Consider the following 20,856-nt stretch of genomic DNA (forward strand, 5'->3'; position numbering starts at 1 on the left):
TCCCTAATATGCGAAAGCTAGGGAGAAATGGGTAACAGGAGGAACTCTAGATGAAAGAGATTCTATAGATGAACAAATAAGGCAACCAAACTGGGGGGATAGGAAGGGGGAAGAGGGAAATTCTCTAAAGCACATGATGTACTTAAACAAACATCAAAGTCAGTCACTAAACCAAGCATGAGAAGGAGGGAGGGGAGGGAAGGGTGGGAATCGGGTAAGGGCTGATCGGGTGATGTGTGCGTGTATGTCTCCACCATCTTTTTGTCCCATTAAGATGTGTAACTACAATGCCCCAATAAAATATAAAATAAAAGGTAATTTGATTTTGGTGGTACTGGGGTTCCTAGAAACCCTTCTACTCTGGGCTATACTCCCAGACCTATTTTTATATATTTTTAAATTAGGAAACAGGGTCTCTTAAGCCAGCAAGGCTGGCTTCGAAACTGCACAATCCTCCTGTCTCTGTCCCCTCAAGCGCGGGTATTACAAGTGTGCGCCATCAGACCCAGTAAAAGGTAAATTTTTAAATAAAATAAAATAGTTCTGAAGGTGTAGCTCAGAGGTAGAATGTCCCTGGGTTTACTCCCTAGTACCACACAAGGAAGGAAGGAAGGAAGGAAGGAAGGAAGGAAGGAAGGAAGGAAGGAAGGAAGGAAGGAAGGAAGGAGTAAAAAATCACCAGTTGTCCCACCCTTCTCTCTTTTCTCTTGTTCCCACTCTTTTCTCTAGGACTCCAGCTCCCAAACAATCCTGTGGGAATGGAGGTGGAGGCCGCCATGCAAGCCCATAGGAGGCGACTCTCTGAGGAGTAGGCGCTTTCTGAAGGACATGGATGGTTTCATACCTGCAGTCTCCTGCCTCAGCCTCCTGAGCATCCCAGGTGTGCACCACCAGCCCAGCAGAGTGATATTCTTCATATGGATCTGCCTTCCCTCCTACAGACTCCTCTGCTGCCCACATCCATGGACTTACAGAATGCTGCGAGGCCACAGACTGCTTCTTTGTCCTAACTTCGGTTCCGTAGAAAGAATTCATTTTAAAACCAAAGACATGTGGCACAGGATATGCGCTCAGATTTCCTGGTCTCTGAGCCGATGTCATGACTTGGAAGCAATTACCTGCTAGAATGGTGAAGTAGTCTACTAAAAATCAAAACAAAGCACAAACAAACAATCAAAACCAAAGACATTACACCAAAGACCACAACTGGTTTCCAAAACTTAGGCTTCACGCCAAGCATGGTGGCGCACTCTTGTAATCTCAGCGCTTGGGAGGCTGAGACAGGAGGATCACACAGGTTCGAAGCCAGCCTCAGCTACTTAGTGAGGCTCTCGGCAACTTAGTGAGACCCTGTTTCCAAATAAAATATAAAACAGGTCTGGGAGTGTAGACTGGAGGTAGAAAAGCCCCTGAGTTCCATCTCCAGTACCAATATATAAATAAATAAATAAACAAATAAAGTAAAATAAACTTAGGCTTCTTCTCTATGCACTACTTCTTCCCCAAACACCTGAAATGTCCCTCCTACTCTAGCCATAGGTTTAACCTCTTTTTATCAAATCTTGGGTTTCTCATTTTCTTTGGGAAACGTGAACAGGTGATTTAATTGTCTTGGAGAAAATGCCTAATGAGAAGTCAAAGATTTTTGATGAAAAGAACCTACTCTCTACCCAGGCTGTCAAAAAAAAACTTGGCCCAGGAGGCGGGCAAGACGCTGGCTGATTAGCTGAGCGGATGTCGCTGCAGAGCAGCAGCAAAAGCCCAGAAACCCGAAAACACAGACTGTGTCTGGGAACCGCGAGAGGTCCGCTTACCAGGAACGTGGCATCCTTTGCTGGGTGAGAGGAAGCTAGAGGAGAGGTTAGCATCCCATCTGGAAGGGTATCTGAGGCAAGGCTGTGTACGCAAAGGGCCGCACATGCTTTTCCCTCTGATGGAAATCACACTGCAGCACAGAGCAATTACTGCCAAGACCTGTCCAGACTGAAGGGAAGCAAAGATTTCATTCCATCATATTATATTAACAAAAGAATGAGCCAAACTATAAACTAATTCTCTGTGTAAACATTCCAAAACTGCTCTTGGAGAAACACAGCGTGGTTGGTATGCTAAAGGACCCAAGAAAATGTGTGAATGGGGTCAATGAAAGGTCACAACAAAAAGGCTAAGAGGAATTAAGAAGATGAGTTATAACTGGAAGGGCTACCAAAGGAAGAGCCTATTAGAAGCCTGCCTTTGGGAAGGTGTGGGGCAGATACTCATCAGTATCACCAGCACGGTGATGTTGAAACCGAACGCACAGCTGAGTGAAAACTTTGTGGAATGCATAATGGATTTCTCTCCAAATTCTTAAAGGTGTTCGAAACATAAAATATCGTCCTGTAAATGTAATTGTGACACATGGAAATAAACACTTTTGCCGTAAACTATCCTCCATGCATTCTTCAGAGATGCGGTCATTTCTGAGTCAACAAAAGAATCAGTGGTGATTTCTGATTACCTGTGACTAAAGAAAGGAAAGGGAATGGTATTGTTCTGTGTCTTTTGGAAGACATTTTATTGGTGGGTGTGATGGAGCATGCCTGTAATCCCAGTACTTGGAGAGCTGAGACAGGAGGATCCAGGGCCAAGGTTCAAGTCCAAACTCAGCGACATAGCAAGATCCTTTTTTTAAAAAAGGGGGGAGGGGTGGCAGGAGTGTGGCTTAGAGATAGACTGCCCCTGGGTTCAATTTCTAGTTAAAAAAAAAGACATTTAGTATGTCCTTGGTGTATCATAAATCCATTTTTAAAATAAGTGCTTGGTTTTACTGGCATAGTACAATGCTTGGCTTTAAGGGGATGCCATTTAATTTCTGGATAATGACAGATTTTTGATGCAGAATACTGCTTGAGTTAGTCATCATATTCATTGCCATACAAGATTCAGAATGTGTGGTTTTTCCCTAACGTTTTTTGTTTTTATTTTTGGTGAATGGTACTTGGATTGAACTGGTGGTGGTGGTGGGGGGGGGGATTACTGAGCTATACCTCCAACTCAGCCTTTTTTGCTTTTTTTAAATTTTGAAACAAGGTCGAATTAAGTTACCCTATGGTGGCCTCAAACCTGCAGTCTTTCTGTCTCGGCCTCCCTAGTACTGGGATTATAGGCACGTGCCACTATGCCAGGCACTCTTTCCTAATTTTTTTTTTCTTGTAGTACTGGAGATGGAATCCAGGGGTGTTATACCTCCGAGCTACACCCCCAGCCCTATTTTCTATTCTTTATTTTGAAACAGGGTCACACTGAGTTGCAAGGGCCTCACTAAGTAGCAGAGGCTGGCCACAAACCACGACTGTCCCGTCTCCGCCTCCCAAATAGCTGGGATTACAAGCATGCACCACCACACCCGGCTTCTTTCCTAAATATTAACACTTTTTTCCATGCTTAGATCTCCACATCTTTGCATGTGACACCACATGATCCTGACTCTCTCTCCCCTCCACTCCCACCCTCTTCTCTTCCCCTCAAGCTCTTCAGCATCTCATTTTTAATTGGATACCTTCTAAACTCTTTCTCTCAGTCTGCAAGGGCCTATACGAAGTGACTTCTGCCTGTGTTTCCACCCTTTTTTTTTTTTTTTAATCTGTCCTGGCTGCCATAACAAAATACCATACTGGTGACTTATAAGCAACGTAAATTTATTTCTCACAATTTTGGAGGCTGGGAAGTCCAAAAGCAAGGCAGAAGTAATTTATTGTGTGGTTAGAACCACTTTCTGGTTCCTAGATAACGCCTTCTTCTTGACCCCTCACAGCCTTACCTTCCAACCATGCTGGCCGCCTTTCTGCTTCATAGACCTGCCAAAGCATTCCCTGCTTGGGGTCTTTGCACATAAATTCCTCCTCATCTCGCATGTTACAGCTTCAGTATCAGTGCTGCAAGGAGCTTCTGGTCATAACGTGAAACCACAAACTGTAATCATTTTCTTTATTGACATATTTTACTTGTATACTATCTGCTCTCTTAGTAATATATATGCTGCAACAGGACAGGGGCCAAGCACAGGTAGAACCCAACTTACCTTTCAAGTCTCATTTCAAATGTTGTCCTTTGTATCCTCAGGGCCTGACCCATAGTCAACAGCAGATGAATGAATGAAAGAAAGAGAGAGGCAAAAGACAGTGGCCTTAAGACAGAAACATAAATCAAACTAAGATTTTGTGTTAGGAATAAAATGGTAAAACCTGGCTAGGAATTTTGGGATTTCTTTGGCTAGGAATTTCCTTTCCAAAGTTGAATGTCAAAGATCGCCCCAATTTTAGGGAGTTTTTTTTTTTTTTTTTTTTAAGCAACACAAAAAGAAAAACAGAATTTTTTTAGTAATGGGGATGCAAGCCAGGGCCTCACAAATACTAAGCAAGTGCTCTGCCACTGAGCTACATCCTAGTACCTGCCCCCCAAAGATTTCTGAAATGGAAATAATCCACAAAATTCATTATCTTGACAGTAAAGTATCATTTTTAAACTTCATAGTTATTTGCTCTAAATGAATACAGGCATCAGCTGGTTTAGGTTATGACAAAATAAACTGCTTCACAGTTGTTCACTTAATATTGAAATTGTAGCAAATTTTTTAATCTGATAATTTGGCAATACCTGCTACCACCCTCTATGACAGAGCTAAGGATAGAAGTTGTTGTAAAGTTCTTCTAACTTGAAACATGCCACTAAATGATAACTTCAATATTTGAGTAAAGAAGAAAAATAAGTTAGTATTTAAAATTAGCTTCTTGCTGGACATGGTGGTGCACACTTGATTCCCAGTATGTAAAGACTGAAACAGGAGGATCATGGAGTCTAAACCAGCCTCAGCTACTTAGGGACACCCTGTTTCAAAATAAGAAATAAAAAAATAGGGTTGGGGGTATAGCTTAGAAGTAGAATACCCCTGAGTTCCATCCCCAGTACCACAAAAATAAATAAATAAATAAATAAATAAATAAATAAATAAATAATTGGCTTTTAAACTATCATTCATTTCTATTAAGGTATATATCTCTTAAGAATAAAATTTATCATACATATTAAATACCAAATATATTTTTATTTTTTATAGTTTTTGGTGGTACTGGGGGTGGAACCCAGGGACTTTCTACCTCTGGGTTATACTCCCAGACCTATTTTAGGTTTTATTTGGAAACAGGGTCTCCTGAGGCTGGCTTCGAAACCATGCCAAATATATTTTTAATAACTGGTATTTATAACTTCTGCTTTGCTTTATAAAATATTAACAATAATAAATCGATTAATGAAATGCCACTAAGAAAAATGTCTTATTAGTTCCTATCTTTTCTGTGATATGCCACTGCTAAACAGAATGACCAGTTGTTACTCTTCCCTACTTCAAGATAAGAATGTTATTCTGATAAATACTTGTTTTATTAGAAAATGCTAGCTGCTGGAAGCATTAAGAATATTTGTTATTTGGTGAGTAGAAGTCCTAATCTCTCTTTTAATTACTTCCCTCAAGTTACCCACCAACTGGGCTTTATTTATTTATTTATTTATTTATTTATTTATTTATTTATTTTGGTGGTACTGGGGTTCCTGGAAGCCCTTCTACCTCCGGGCTATACTCCCAGACCTATTTTATATTTTTTTTACTTGGAAACAGGGTCTCTTAAGCCAGCGAGGCTGGCTCCGAACCAGCGTGATCCTCCTGTCTCTGCCTCCCAAGCGCGGGGATTACAAGCGTGCGCCACCACGCCCAGCCTTGGGCTTTATAATTACTTATATTTGTGTCTGTGTGTCTGTGTGTGGCACTGGAGATTGAACCCAGAGGCATTCTACTTCTGAGTTATACTTCCAGCCTGATTTTATCTTTTATTTTGAAACAGGGTCTTACTAAGTTGCTGAGGCTGGCTGGGAACCTGTGATCTTCCTGTCTCAGCCTCCCAAGTAATAGGATTTCAAGAGTCCACCATCATGTCTCGTTAATAATTTACATTTAAATAGCACTTTTAATTTTTTACCTAATCTGTCTCTGTTTTAGGAATGAAATGGCAAAGCTTGGCTAGGAATTCACTTTTCAATGGTCAATGTCAAAGATCACCCCAATTTTAGGAATTTTTTATTTTTAGTTCACAAATCAAAAACAGTTCTCTGAGCTGGGCACAGTGGCGCATGCCTGTACTCCAAGTACTTGAGAGGTTGAGACAGGAGGATCACAGGTTCGCCACCAGCCTCAGCAACATAGTGAGGGTCTCAGCAACCTACTGAGACCCTGTTTCAAAATAAAAAATAAAACAGGGCTGGGGGTGTACCTCGGAGGCAGAATGCCTCTGGGTTCAATCCCCAGTGCCACAAAAGCAAAAGAAAACAAAACAAAAACGGTTTTCTGAAATATCAAAAATAGACTAAAAACAGAAATCTGGGGTTCTTTTTAATGGAAATGTGCAGATCATAAATTACCCAAGAGGTGCAACGTCACCTCAAATGAGTAAAACACTATCCTCCCAGAACAGAACTCTCAAGCTCAGACCATCAAGCACACTGTGCCAGTTTGTTATTTTAGGGCTGCTCAGGAGTCCTGGGACTATAGGAAGGGCCTTGTTCCCATTGGCTGCTATAAATAAAATTCGAATCATTATATCATGTCTTAAAAGTGTTTTATAGAAATACCAGACATAGCTTCAAGTAAAGCAATTTACACAAGTACCTCTCTAAATATATGTCTTGGAATCAGTTGCTAAGCCGGGTAATAAGGGGCATTACCACTTCTACTAAGGCATATTTGTGTGACAGATTAGACCCTGTTTAGGCACCTATTTACAGGTCAAAGCCTGCAGGCCTTGAAAGGAGAAAGCTGGGAATTCACCCGCCTGGCCTCCAGCTCTCAGGCAGCTGTGTAATCCCACTGAACCTGTCTGGCAGCTCCTGAAGTAAGTGTGGCTGCTTGCAGATAAGACCCTCCTGGAAAGCCTATTGCTCCTTGTCAATAAGCAGACTACGGAGAGCAGCCAGGGCATCAACACAAAATCTCTGATTTGAAAATATGCTGTTACCCAGTCACTACACAGAGCCAGGAGCTGTTGAATATGATTTTTGTTAAAAAAAAAAAAAAGGAGAGATGGTGGTTCTTCCCTTTCTAAAAATCAATCTATGCAAATCTCTGATCTTATCTTGATCATAAGCAACCATTGTTTGCTTACCAGTTGCATCATCCATGGAAGCAAAATAAGCTGCAATAGCCATAGAAACAAGGCTGGCACTGGATTTGCACAGCTCTTTCAGCAAGGGGTTGGAAAGTACTGACAAACATGACTGATGTTCCACCATTTCTCCATTGGAGAGGTATTGCCAATCCTGTTTTTAAATCAGCATGAATTTTCTTGCCCTTAGAGAGACAGAATTGGTCTAGGTCAGGAAGAAAATGAATGTCCACGCCATGATCCATAATAGAGAGAAGGCTTCCAGCCAAAGGAGGCCTGGAGCTGCCTACCACACTGCAAAGTCCTGAGTGCTCCCACCCACAGTTTCTGCCCCCCAACCCCTCCTGAAATGCTGCTGAGTCTATGCTTTTTTCTCTCTCTCTCTCTCTCTCTTCTTTCCTTTTCTTTTTCTGGCACCAGGTATTGAATCCAGGGGCATTCTACCTCTGAGCTACACTCTCAGCCTTTTTATTTTCTAGTAAGGGCTTGTTAAGTTGCTAAGGCTGGCCTGGAACCTAGGATCTTCCTGTCTCAGCCTCCTGTGTACTGAGTCTATACTTTCTGCTTTTCCAAAATCCTGGTCACAGCTGAGTTGGGTGGTATGCGCCTGTAATCCCATTACTTGGGAAGCTAGGACAGGAGGATCACAGATTCTAAGCCAATCTCAGCAATTTAAAAAGACTCTCAGAAACAAACCTAGTGAGAACCTGTTTTATAACAAAATAAAAAGGGAGTGGGAGAGCTGAAGGTAAGCTCAGAGGAGGTAGAACGCTCCTGGGTTCAATTCCCAGTAACACACACACACACACACACACACACACACACACACACACACACGTATGCATATGTCCTTTTCTTTTTGTGGTGCTGGGGATCAAACTGAGGGCCCTTTGCACACTAAGCAAGCACTCTACCACTGAGCAACAGCTCTATCCCTAATATCTCCTTTTCTTTCCCCATATTTATTCATGCAACCAGATACATATATGCTACGTGTGTGTGTGTGTGTGTGTGTGTGTGTGTGTGTGTGTGTGTGTGTAATAGGCACTTCTGTACATTTCAAACCTGTCTCATCTAAAATTATGTCATGGATAACTGGATAGTTCTAACTCACTCTTTTTTTTTTTTTTTTTTTTTTTTAGTACTGGGGATGGAACCCCAGCTACACCCCAAGCTCTATTTTTTATTCTTTATTTTGAAGTAGGTCTCACTGAGTTGCAAAAGGCCTCAATTAAGTAGCTGAAGCTGGCCACCAGCTGTGCTCCTCCTATCTCAGCTTCCAAATGCTGGGATTCAAGCTCGTGCCACCATGCTCGGCTTTAACTCATTCTTCTTAATGGCTGCATAATTCTTCCATTGGCCCACAGAATGAACTATAATTTATTTATTTATTTTCTACCTAATGTCTATTTTTTTAAGGTTCTTTCCAGTGGCAAACAAGGACATAGCAAACATCTTTAAATGAATGTCTTTTTATACTGGTTCTTTTATTTTAGTAGGACAATTCCCACAAATAGAATTCCTAAGAAGAAGAATATGTGTATTTTTTATTTTAATTTTTCCTTCTAAAGTATACTAATAACTCATATTTCTACTAACAATGTGTGAGGGTGTCCTTTTTCATAGTCCTGAAAGCAGTAGCTACCATCTCTTTTATTTTATTTTTGCTGATCTAAAGTCTCTAAAGGGATATCGTCTTTGTTTCTTTAATTTGCAGCTCTTTGACTTCTCGTGAGATTAGTCATTTTGGAATCTTTTTCCATGTTTTGTGGCCAAGTTAAATTTGTTCTTACATGAATTGGCTATTTACATCCTTTTTTCCATTTTCTATTAGATTACCTTTTCTTACCTTTTTGTATAGTAAAACTCTTACTCCTTTATTTTTCATATGCCCTGGAAATATTTTAACTAATCTATCATTTGCCTATTAAATTTTGCTTGTGGTATTTTTTTCTCACTGTAATATTTTTATCATTTTTTAGTACTGGGTATTGAGACCAGGACATTCTACCCCTGAGCTACACCACCAGCCCTATTTTATTTTTTGTTTGGAAACAGAGTCTCACTATATTGATGAGAGTCTTACTACTTGTGGAGGCTGTCTTTGAACCTGCAATCCTCAAGTACTGCTGAAACAAAGGTTTTTGTTACTGGGGTTCTTTGCCCAAAGAATGACACTTGCAAACAACAGAAAGGTTTTCAGGGAGTTTACTGTAAAGAGAACAGGGAAGGGAAGAAGAGGCAGAACACCCTTGAGGGTAGTGGGGACCCTGGAGTCCAGCAGCTGCCTTCTGGACACTACTTGGGAGAAGCCCAAGGCACATCCCATCAATTACAAACTGCTTTTTTTTTCTTCTTCTTCTTCTTTTTGGTGGTACTGGGGTTCCTAGAAGCCCTTCTACCTCAGGGCTACACTCCCAGACCTATTTTTAAATTTTTTTTTTTTTTTTTTGAAACAAGGTCTCCTAAGCCAGCGTGCGTGGCTGGCTTCAAACCTGCGCGATCCTCCTGTCTCCGCCTCCCAAGCGCGGGGACAAGCGTGCGCCACCACGCCCGGCCTGCAAACTGCTTTTTTAAAGTTCATTCGATGGCTGAAGAGAGGTGCAGGCCACCCCTGGGAGCCTCGGTAGGCCCTGATGTCCAGTGGGTGTCTTCTGTTCACTACCTGAGAGTTGCCTGGGGCCAAGTACTGTCACTTACACACTAATTTCTCTTAAAGCCAACACGACTTGCAAGAGAGAAGAAAGCTCCCAAAAGGGAGGGGATCTCAGAATGGAAAAACCATTTTGAGTGGCTTATCTAGGATTATATACTTCTCTGAGTCTCCTTTCCAGTTGGGGCCTCAGAGGCAATTTCCTGGGATTTGCAGTGTCCTTTGAGTCTCCTTTCCGTTGAGGTCCCAGATACTGGACTTTGCAGGAAATTCCCTGGGATTGTTCATCAGGAAGAACAACTAGAGTTTTGTAAAGGTCTTGAGGCTTTTAATCTCATTATCACTTGACATTTGGGAGGTCTGATTTTATCAGGAGTTTTGTTTTGTTTTTGTGGTACTGGGGATAGAACCCTTCTACCTCCGGGCTACCCTCCCAGACCTATTTTATACTTTTAAAAAATTATTATTATTTGGAAACTTGGTCTCTTAAACCAGCGCGGCTGGCTTCGAACCTGAGCGATCCTCCTGTCTCCGCCTCTCAAGTGCGGGAATTACAAGCGTGCGCCACCAGCCTGGCTTATCAGGAGTTTTGAAAGTTAGTTAATATTTGTTGCTTCTCAGGAAATGAAATTTTCACCATTGGCCCTCTGGCCCTATCTGCCTACTTCTTTCTACCTCTTCACTGGGATTGCAGGCCTGCACCACCACACCCAGCTTATTTTTCATCTTTGATTTACATTTGCTTTTATAGCTTCTGGATTTCCTGTTTAAAAATCTCTTCAACATCTAAAGCTAAGTCTCTAGCTGGGCATGGTGGTGCACGCTGTAACCCCAGCATTTGGGAGGCTGAGACAAGAGTATCTCGGTTTGAGGGCAGTCTCAACTACTTGGTGAGGCCCTTTGCAACTCAGTGAGACCCTGTTTCAAAATAAAGAATAAGCCGGGCGTGGTGGCGCACGCTTGTAATCTCCATGCTTGGGAGGCTGAGACAGGAGGATCAAAGCCAGCCTCAGCTACTTAGTGAGGCTCTCAGCAACGTTATTGAGACCCTGTTTCCAAATAAAATATAAAATAGGTCTGGGAGTATAGCCCGGAGGTAGAAAGCCTCTGGGTTCAACCCCAAGTACCACCAAAAAAAAAAAAAAAAGAACAATTGTTTTCAGATTTTATTGATGTTAAGGAGGTGTGGTTGTAGAAATATATGATTTCCTTGCTTCAGTAGTGAGGCTGGGGCCTCAAGCTAGTTAGTGGGAAAGCTGGGGGACCAGAGCTACATCTTTGCCTTCACTCTGCCACTCCTTTCTATAATCCATATCTGTGACCTTAGTCTGAAATGAAGAGTTGTTCTTCAAGTGTTCAAATACAAAAAACTTCTTCCTACAGTCCTCATTAGTGGGACTTGTCCCCAGTGTAAGATTGTAGAAATGCGGGTGTGCCCCACCAGCAGCATAGAGACACGCCGAGATCCATAATAAGTTACGAGAGGCTTTATTCGTGGGGGGTCAACCCCCAGCCCCCGCGTGGTCGCGGGGGCCGGTGGCCGGCGGGAGAGTGCCTCCCTCCCTCTCCCGGTCCTCTCTGAACTCTCTCTTCCGGGGCGGGAGGCCTGGTCCCGGAATCGCAGGCTCCACCTCCTAGCTCTCCGCCCTGCCCCCACTTTACACCCAGCAGTGAACTTTGACGTATCTGTCTCTCTTCACTTGGAGGACTAGGCGTTCAGCTGGGCCTAGGGCTGGGGATGTGCTCAGTGACAACGTGCTTGTAAGTGTCTGTGAGGCTTGGGGCTCTCTCCTAACATTTCCCACCCAACAGGTCTAGTAATATTGCTAAAGATAAAGCATTTTTAGTAACATTGCTCTTCAGAGGAAGCCACCTAGCCAGGTGTGGTGTTTTGTGTCTGTAATCCTAGTACTTGGGAGGCTGAAATAGGAGGTTTATGAGGTCCTCTGTAACTTAATGAGACCCTGCTTTAAAATAAAATGAAAATAAATGGGGCTGAGGTTATAGCACAGTGACATAATGCCTCTGGGTTCTGTCCCCAGTATACTCAAGACATACCTATTTGACACATTGAGAAATGTTACTTTAAAAAATGTTACTGCCGGGTGTGGTGGCGCACGCTTGTAATCCCCGCACTTAGGAGGCTGAGACAGGAGGATCGCACGGGTTCGAAGCCAGCCTCAGCTACTTAGTGAGGCTTTCAGCAACTTAGTGAGACCCTGTTTCTAATAAAATATAATAAAGGTCTGGGAGTATAGCCCAGAGGTAGAAAGCCTCTGGGTCCCACCCCCAGTACCACCAAAAAAAAAAAAAAAAGTTACCTATGTGGGACAGTGATGTGAAGGGGAGTGTAGGATAAGGTGGTAACATGCAAGGGACTGTTGCAGAGCAGAGATGGAGACTGCTCCAGTGATAACTGCTCCATTGATAACTGGTTGTGTCTTTACCCATGTTTGCTTTCTTTGGCTCAAGTATCTGCTGGAAAAGACAATGTTGACTTGGTTCATATTAAAGCAAAAATTAAATACTCTTGGCTGGAAAAAAACAATAAAAAATAGACCTAGGGGTATAGCTCGGAGGTAGAATGCTCCTGGGTTCCATCCCCAGTACTGCAAAAAGTAATAAATAAATAAATAAATAAATAAATAAATAAATAAAGCTAAGGTTCTTTTTTAAATGATTTACTCATTAGCCAGGTGGGGTGGCACACGCTTGCAATCTCAGTACTTGGGAAGCTGAGTCAGGAGGATCGCAATTCAAGGACAGTCTCAGCAACAGATTCTCATCAACCTACTGAGACCCTGTTTCAAAATATAAATAAAACAGGGCTTGGTGTGTGGCTCAGGGGTAGAATGCTGGGATTGAACCCAGGAGTGTTTTACCAATGAGTTATACTCACATCCCTTTGCATGTTATATTTTTGAAACAGGGTTTCACTCACTTACTGAGGCCAGCCTTGAATTTAAGATCTTCTCGTCTCAGCTTCCCAGGTAGTGGGATTACAGGCATATGCCACCATGCCCAGATCTGGCTTTTTAAAAATTGACAAATAAAAATTATATCTATTTATTCTGTACAATATGATGTTTGGACACATGTTTACATATAAAATGCCTAAATTGATCTAATATATGCATTACCTCACATACTCATTTTTGTGGTGAGACATAAAATATACTTAATGATTTGTTGTTGTTTTGGTGCTGGATATTGAACCCAGGAGCATTCTACTTCTGAGCTGCACCCCTATTACTTTTTTGTTTTGAAACAGGGTCTCACTAAGTTGCTTAAAGACCTTGCTAAATTGCTGAGGCTACCCTAGAATCCATTATACTCCTGGGGGCTATACCTCCAGCCCTACTTTTTTTTTAATTTTGAAACAGGGTCTCACTAAGTTGCAGAGGGCTTCACTATATAGCTGAGGCTGTCTGTGAACCTCAGTCCCCCTGTCTCAGCTTCCCAAGTACTGGGATTACAAGCATGCAACATCACACCCGGCTCCATATTTTTTTTATCTAATGAAAATTTGTAGGGCTAAGTTTTAATTGTTACAGTTATATCTCAAGTCTATCCTAAGTTTATTTATATCCTATAAGGTAATAATCTTAGTTTTTATCACATGTGTAATGAGTGTTTATCAGAGACGTATGCGGAATAAGTCATCCTTAAGCACTAAACAGAAGTACAATATTTTGCATGTACTGAATTATCATATATAGGATGAGGGGTATTTTATTTTATTTTATTTTTGGTGGCACTGTGGGTTGAACCCAGAGGCTTTCTACCTCCAGGATATACTTCCGGACCTATTTTATATTTTATTAGAAACAGGGTCTCACTAAGTTGCTGAGAGCCTCACTAAGTAGCTGAGGCTGGCTTCGAACCTGTGCGATCCTCCTGTTTCAGCCTCCCAAGAGCAGGGATTACAAGCGTGCGCCACCACACTCAGCATGAGGGTTATTTTAAAAATATGTATAATTAAAACAGCCTGGGCACAGACCAGTCAGGACAGATGCTGTCTGTAAACCACTGCAATGCTGTGCAAACAAGTGGATAGCGGACCTGCCTTGAAGCTATTTCTGGATTCTCTATTCTGTTTCAGTGACTTGTCTATTCCTATGCCAGGATCATATTGTTCTCATTTCAGAGGCTTTGGGAGTATTTCAATGTGCTGAAAGCATGGCTCTCATATTTTTTTTTTATAACTTTCTTGGCTATTCTTGGATATTTATCCTTACATGTGAACCTTCAGTTCTGTTTACACAGCTCCAAAGCTGTTTTGTTGTTATTGTTGTTGTTGTTGTTGTTTAGCAATGTTGGGGACCAAACTAAGAACCTTGAGCATGCTAGACAAGGACTCTATCACTGAGCTAAGATGGCAAATCCTGAGAAGTGGTTCTTTCTTTCTTTTTTTTAAATGTTTTTAATCCTTTATTTTGTAATTGGAGGGTCTCACTAAGTTGCAGACGGCCTCACTAAGTAGCTGAAACTGTCTGCCAACCCACAATCCTCCTGCCTCAGCCTCCCAAATACTGGGATTACAAGTGCACACCACTACTTTTTTTTCTTTCCTTCTTTCTATAAACCACCACCTCTCTCTCTCTCTCTCTCTCTCTCTCTCTCTCTCTCTCTCTCTCTCTCTCTCTCACACACACACACACACACACACACTTTTTTTTTTTTTTTGCAGTACTGGAAATTGAACCCAGGGGCATTCTATCTTCAAGTTACATTCCCAAACCTATATTTTATTTTGAAAAGGGGTCTCACCAAGTTTTGGGGGACTAGCTGAGGCTGTTTGCAAACCTGTAATCCTCCCATCTCAGCCTCCTAAGTACTAGGATTACAATCATGTGTCACCCTACTCAGCTATTTTCTCATAAATAGAAATCCCTATTGTTTTATTATAATTTTATTTATTTATTTCTGGTACTAGGGATTGAACCCAGGGTATTCTACCTCTGAGCTATACCCTCAGACCTATTTTATTTTTATTTTGAAACAGGATCTCACTAGGTTGATGAGTCTCACTACTTGCTGAGGCTATCCTCAATCCTGCAATCCTCCTTTCTCAGTCTCCCAAGGACTCAGATTATAGGCATGTATCACCATGCATGACTTTTTTGTTTAATAATAGAGGGAAGCCAGGAATGGTGGTGCACAACTCTAATAACAGTACTTGTGAAGCTGAAGCAGGATAGTAGGTTCAAAGCCAGCCTCAGAAACTTAGTAAAACCTTTCTTTTCTTTTTTTCTTTTTTTGCGGTATTAGAGATGGAACACAGGGGCATTCTACCTCTGAGCTATACTCTGAGCCCTAATTTTTATTCCTTATTTTGAAACAGGGTCTCTCTGAGTTGCAAAGGACCTCGCTAAGTAGCTGAGGCTGGCTGCAAACCACAATCCTCCTGTCTCAGCCTCCCAAATGTTGGATTACAAGTGTGCGTGGGTTTAATAAGACCATTTTTCGAAAAATAAAATAAAATAAAATAAAAGGAATTTGGTTTTACCTTGGAGGTAGAACACTCATCATTTCAAACCCTAGTAATCCCCCCCACCCAAAAATAGTGGTAGAGTATCTCACTTACTTGAAGATTATTATTAGTTGGATGGACCAAACTACAGGAATTGGCATTTTATTTCTTATTGTTTTGGTACTAGGGATGGAACTCAGGGAGGCAGTCTACCTCCAACCTACCCCCCCATGTCCTATTTTTTATTCTTTTTATTATTTGAAACAAGGTCTCACTAGTTGCAGAGGGCCTCACTAAGTAGCTGACGCTGTCGGCTAACTGCGGTCCTCCAGTCTCGGCCTCCGGAATGCTAGAATTATAAGCGAGCCACCATGCCCAGCCCAAGCTACGGGAACTGGAATACAGACTTGATTAACTTTTTTCAGGGCCAACCCAGGGAAATAAGAACCTTGGAACAATGTTCTCTATTAGACGTCCTTCCCCCTTGGCTGGTTTGCTCAAGCCCCATGGCAAACAGGCTTCAGGAAAGGACCTGAAACTCATTTGCACTAGAATGTTTGGTTGTTTGTTCAATTACTTATTGAACAATTCCTAACTTTATTGCCTTGTGCGGGTCCCAGAGATAGTCCCTGAAGAAATGCAAAGCTCTCCTGCACTCTGCCGCAGCCCCTAATCTCGTTAGGAAGATAAAATATGCCCAGTGAATCAACAATAGAAGAGCCCTTCGTGACAAGATGAGGGTTGGGATAACACAACCTCCCCTCGGCTGCTCCCTGGGAGTCCCTTGCTAACCCCCTCTGGCGGCATCGCTGGGAGCTTTAGTCCTGAAACTTCCCCAGTTCCAGGAACCCACCCACCCAACCGCAGTAACCAGGCTGTTTCTTTCTTTCCTCCTCGTGGGAGGAGCGGTTCCCTGGCACTCTGCCTCCTGAGTTGGCCAGCTCTGGGTGCCTCGTGCAGCCAGGCAAACCAGCTACTGAGGGATATCTGAGAGGGCTGGCCCAGGCCAAGGGGGTGGGTGTTTCTTCAGTAGCCTTTGGCTCCACCTAAGGTTTATCTCTGTTAATTGCAATAATGTCATCGATAAAGTAGAAGCAAGAAAAAAAGGCCTAGTCTATCATTTTCCCTCCCCCGGCCCTCTTTTTCACCTCCAAAATTGTCTTTAGTCTATAGTGGCTACAAATTTCTATTGCCAAAGGCAAAATCACCAACTTCTCAACTTGAGCACTGCTGAATATCTCTCGGCAACAGCCTGAGAAGAGGACATATTAGAAATGGCAGTGTTGTTTATTGGACTTCAAGGAGAGGTCCAAACTATTTTTTTTGGTGGTATTGGAGATTGAACCCAGGGACAGTCTATCTATGAGCTTTACCCTCAGCCCTCCTCCTTTAAGTTTGATTTTTAAAACAGGGTCTTGCTAGGTTGCTGAGAGTCTTGCTAAATTGCTGAGGCTGGCATGGAACCTGCGATCCCCCTGTCTCAGCCTCCCAAATACTGGGAGTATGGGGTCCGCCACCACGCCTAGCCTGCTCAAATGTATTTAACGTACTTATTTCAATGTGGCCTCAAGATTTAAGAGCAGAAGGTCAAGCAAACTGGACATAGATATATAGGATATATAAATATCTATATTGTTTAGAATATACACATATGGATAGAAAGCCACTAAGAAAGTATTGTATATTAAAATACTAGATTTCTCCAGTGGGTCTTATTTTTGTTTTCAGAATTTCTATAGCAAGAATGCATTATTTTCATAATCAGACATTTTTAATTAATTAATTCATTTTTTTGCGGGTCTGGGGATGAAACCCAGAGGCATTTGACCTCCGAGCTACACCCTGCCCTATTTTTTATTCTTTATTTTGAAACAGGATCTCATTAAGTTGCAGAGGGCCTCACTAAGTAGCTGAGGCTGTCCACGAACCGCGATCCTACAGTTTCAGCCTCCCAAATGCTGGGATTACAAGCGTGCACCACCACACCCAGTTTAATTTATATTTTATTTGTGGTTCTGGGAATTGAACCCAGGGATATTTTACCTCTGAGCAACACCCTCAGTTCTATTTCATTCGTAGTTTTTGAAACAGGGTCTCTCTATGTGGATGAGAGTTTCACTACTTCCTGACTCTGTCCTCCAACCTGCAGTCCTGTCTCAGCCTATGAAGTACTGAGATTACAAGGGTGCATTACTACATCTGGCTGCAGAAATTTTTGGAAATAAATATTATTCTAAAGAGTTTATAGAGACTTCTGGGAAGATGGCGACGGAGAAAAGCGGGGCTTATGAGCCCCGCTAACAACCAATCTCTATTACCACAAAATCATTGCCTTTCATAGCCAGAAAACACCATCAGCAGAGAAACAAAAAAGGTAAATACAAGGGACAGAAAAAAAGAGGGCTGAAAAAACGAGACACCAGAAAGAGACCAGACCGCAGTGCTGCAGCCGGAGCCACGGCACGGAGCCGCGCATACGCCATCTTTCCTTCCAGCACCAGGCTCCAGAGAGGAGGGGAACTCAGAACGGAGCTCAGAGCCAGAGAGGAGATACGCTGGCCTCACGGCCGAGGACGCAGCAGCAGCGCCATACTGCCGGCGGCAGTGGTGACTTCACCGGACGGCACCAGACCAATGAACTCAACAGCCCACCAGGCTCCAGAGAGGAGCAGCGGCCAGCGAGCCGAGGTGAGCCGCTGCAGATCAGCCGGGCGGGATTCGGCAGATTTTTCGGCGCAGGGAGTGTCTAAAGCTCCCAGGGGCCGCGCTCAGCACACCCTGCAAGGACTCAGAGCGGAGCTCAAAAACAGAGAAGAAATACACCAGCCTCATGGCCGAGGGCATGGCAGTGGCGCCATATTGCCACCGGGGCGGCAGCAGCGAATTCACCAAGTCCACTACAGCTCCATCAGCGCACTCAACAAGAGTGAGTCAAATTGCGGCCCCTAGAGGAGAAATCTCAGTACTGACTCCCAGGGACTTGACCCAGTGGAGGAGTGGTGGTGGCAGAGATATCACACTATAGTCACAACTCCATGCAGGAGAATGCCCAGCCTGGCACCCCCCATGATCTAAAGCAGCCTTGATTGACTCCCTGGGTCTGAGACTTTGTGATACAACCCAGTAAAGGAGTAGTGGGGACTGAGATACCACAGACTCAAGATCCAGAGCACCTTAAATGAAGCTGTAGTGACCCAGGGAAGAACTCAGAGAAGGCACAAACTTCCAAAATCATGGGAAAGAGAAATAACAATGGAGCAATGAATGCCCACAACCCCACAACATCAGAACCTGATAAAACAGAAATTCAGAGATTTCTAGAAGATCAAATCAGGAAAATAACTGTAGAAATAATAGAGGTGTTTTGAAAAGAATTCAGAGAGAGCCAAAAAGAGATAATGGATGTAATCAATGAAGTAAAGGCCTCAATTCAAAGTATAAACAACTGATTAGACCACATGGAGAATAGAATCTCGCTCCTAGAAGATGATCACTCCAAAAATGAACGCATAGTTTCTAATTTAGAAAAAAAAATCCAACAGCAGGAATCTGATATTGAAGAAATATGGGCCCATTTTAAGAGAGCTAACCTAAGAATAATTGGAATAGAGGAGGGAAAAGAAAGTGAAACCAAAGGGATCAACAATCTCTTCAAGGAAGTAATAGCAGAAAATTTTCCAAACATAGAGCAAGAGGTTGATACACAGATCCAGGAAAGTTATAGAACTCCCTTTAGACAGGATCGGAGAAGAGGATCCCCACACCACATAATTGTCAAAATGACCAATGTGGAAGCCAAGCAGAGAATCTTAAAGGCAACAAAAACAAAGGGCCAAGTGACATTCAGAGGCAAACCAATTAGAATCACTCCAGACTCCCCAAACCAAGTCATGAGAGCCAGGAGGGCTTGGAGTAACATATTCCAAACTCTGAAAGAAAACAACTTCCAGCCAAAAATTTCCTACCCAGCAAAACTTTCTATCAAATTAGATGGAGAAATAAGAAGCTTCCATGACAAACAGAAACTGAAGGAATTTATGTCTTCAAAACCAGCACTAGAGAAAATATTCAAAGAGATTAACTACAAAGAAGAAATAGGTAACACAAACCAGAACCAGAGAAACAAGATTTTCCATCCAACAGACAACTAAGATTGGTTATCTGTGGAGATTCATTATTTATGTTAGTCTTTTACCTATCTCTAAATTGTATTGTTTGCTTTTATTGTTGCTAATTTTTAGGATTTCTAGTTGGAATATTAATATACCTTCAGATATAGCATTTGGAAATATTTTATCCCATTCTATCAGTAACTTTTAACTATGTCTACATTGTCTTTGGATATACAATATTTGTTTATTTTCTAGGGAGTTTGTTTACCCTTCTGTTGCCTGTGCCATTGAAATCATATCCAAGAAAACACTGCCAATTTCAATGTCATGAGGTTTTATGACCCAGATTTTCTTCTAAAAGTTTATAGTCTTAAGATTTAGGCGCGCGGAGGTTTGCGCGTGCGGCCGCTGCGTCGCCGCTGCTCCCGCGGTGCTGGGGCCGGGCGCCCGGGCTGGGATGACCCGCGCTCCTGCTGGAGGCAGGGCAGCCGAGCCATGGCCAATACAGTGGTAGCAGTTGGACTGACCATTGCTGCTGCAGGATTTGCAGGCCGTTATGTTTTACAAGCCATGAAGCATGTGGAGCCTCAAGTAAAACAAGTTTTTCAAAGTCTACCCAAATCTGCCTTTAGTGGTGGCTATTACAGAGGTGGGTTTGAACCCAAAATGACAAAGCGGGAAGCAGCATTAATACTAGGTGTAAGCCCTACTGCCAATAAAGGAAAAATAAGAGATGCTCATCGACGAATTATGCTCTTAAATCACCCAAAGGAGGATTTCCTTATATAGCAGCCAAAATCAATGAAGCTAAAGATTTACTAGAAGGTCAAGCTAAAAAATGAAGTAAATGCATGACAAATTTCAAGTTCAAATTAGTTTATGTATATGAGTACCAACTTTTTATAATAAAATTACCTTGGAGCTAGTTTTTTAAAAATTATGTAGCATAAGTTAAATCAAAGCCTTGGTATAATTTTGTTTACAATCGAGGACTTTAAAATCAGAGTATAGAATTTGGAGGTTAATGTTTGCATTAGATGCACACCACTTGAATAGCAACATTGTTCATTACTCATTTGGCACCTCTGTGTGCTCTTCCAATAATTGCTCTGATGAAGCCACCATTCTAATGGAAGACAGATTAGTAACTAAAATGTTAAATATTATAGTGGAATTAGCATAACTTTTAAAATAGGAAGTTTTAATTTATGGGAAGGGAAGCTGCTTAAGATCCAAATGACCTAGCTACTTTGAACCTTGTACGTAAGTGGATTTAGCCACAATTTTGACCTAAGAAATTACCTATGTATACATATGTATCCCTAACAACTCATTTCATAGACTATAAAAATCAAGGGTACTTATATTGCATTCAGCCAGTCCCTTAAGGATGCTGTTATTATCAATTGTTTTTATGTAATCTAG

General features: G+C 42.2%; 1 pseudogene across 1 annotated transcript; it reads left to right on the plus strand.

Moving 5' to 3' along the window:
* Window positions 1–19,926: 19,926 nt before the first annotated feature.
* On the plus strand, window positions 19,927–20,273 carry LOC308261216 (mitochondrial import inner membrane translocase subunit TIM14-like; annotated as a pseudogene). Its single transcript has one exon. The product of its transcript is annotated as a mitochondrial import inner membrane translocase subunit TIM14-like (transcript).
* The last annotated feature ends 583 nt before the right edge of the window (window positions 20,274–20,856 follow it).

Source organism: Muscardinus avellanarius, assembly GCF_963383645.1.
Source record: "Muscardinus avellanarius genome assembly, chromosome: 3".
Classification (NCBI taxonomy): Eukaryota; Metazoa; Chordata; class Mammalia; order Rodentia; family Gliridae; genus Muscardinus; species Muscardinus avellanarius.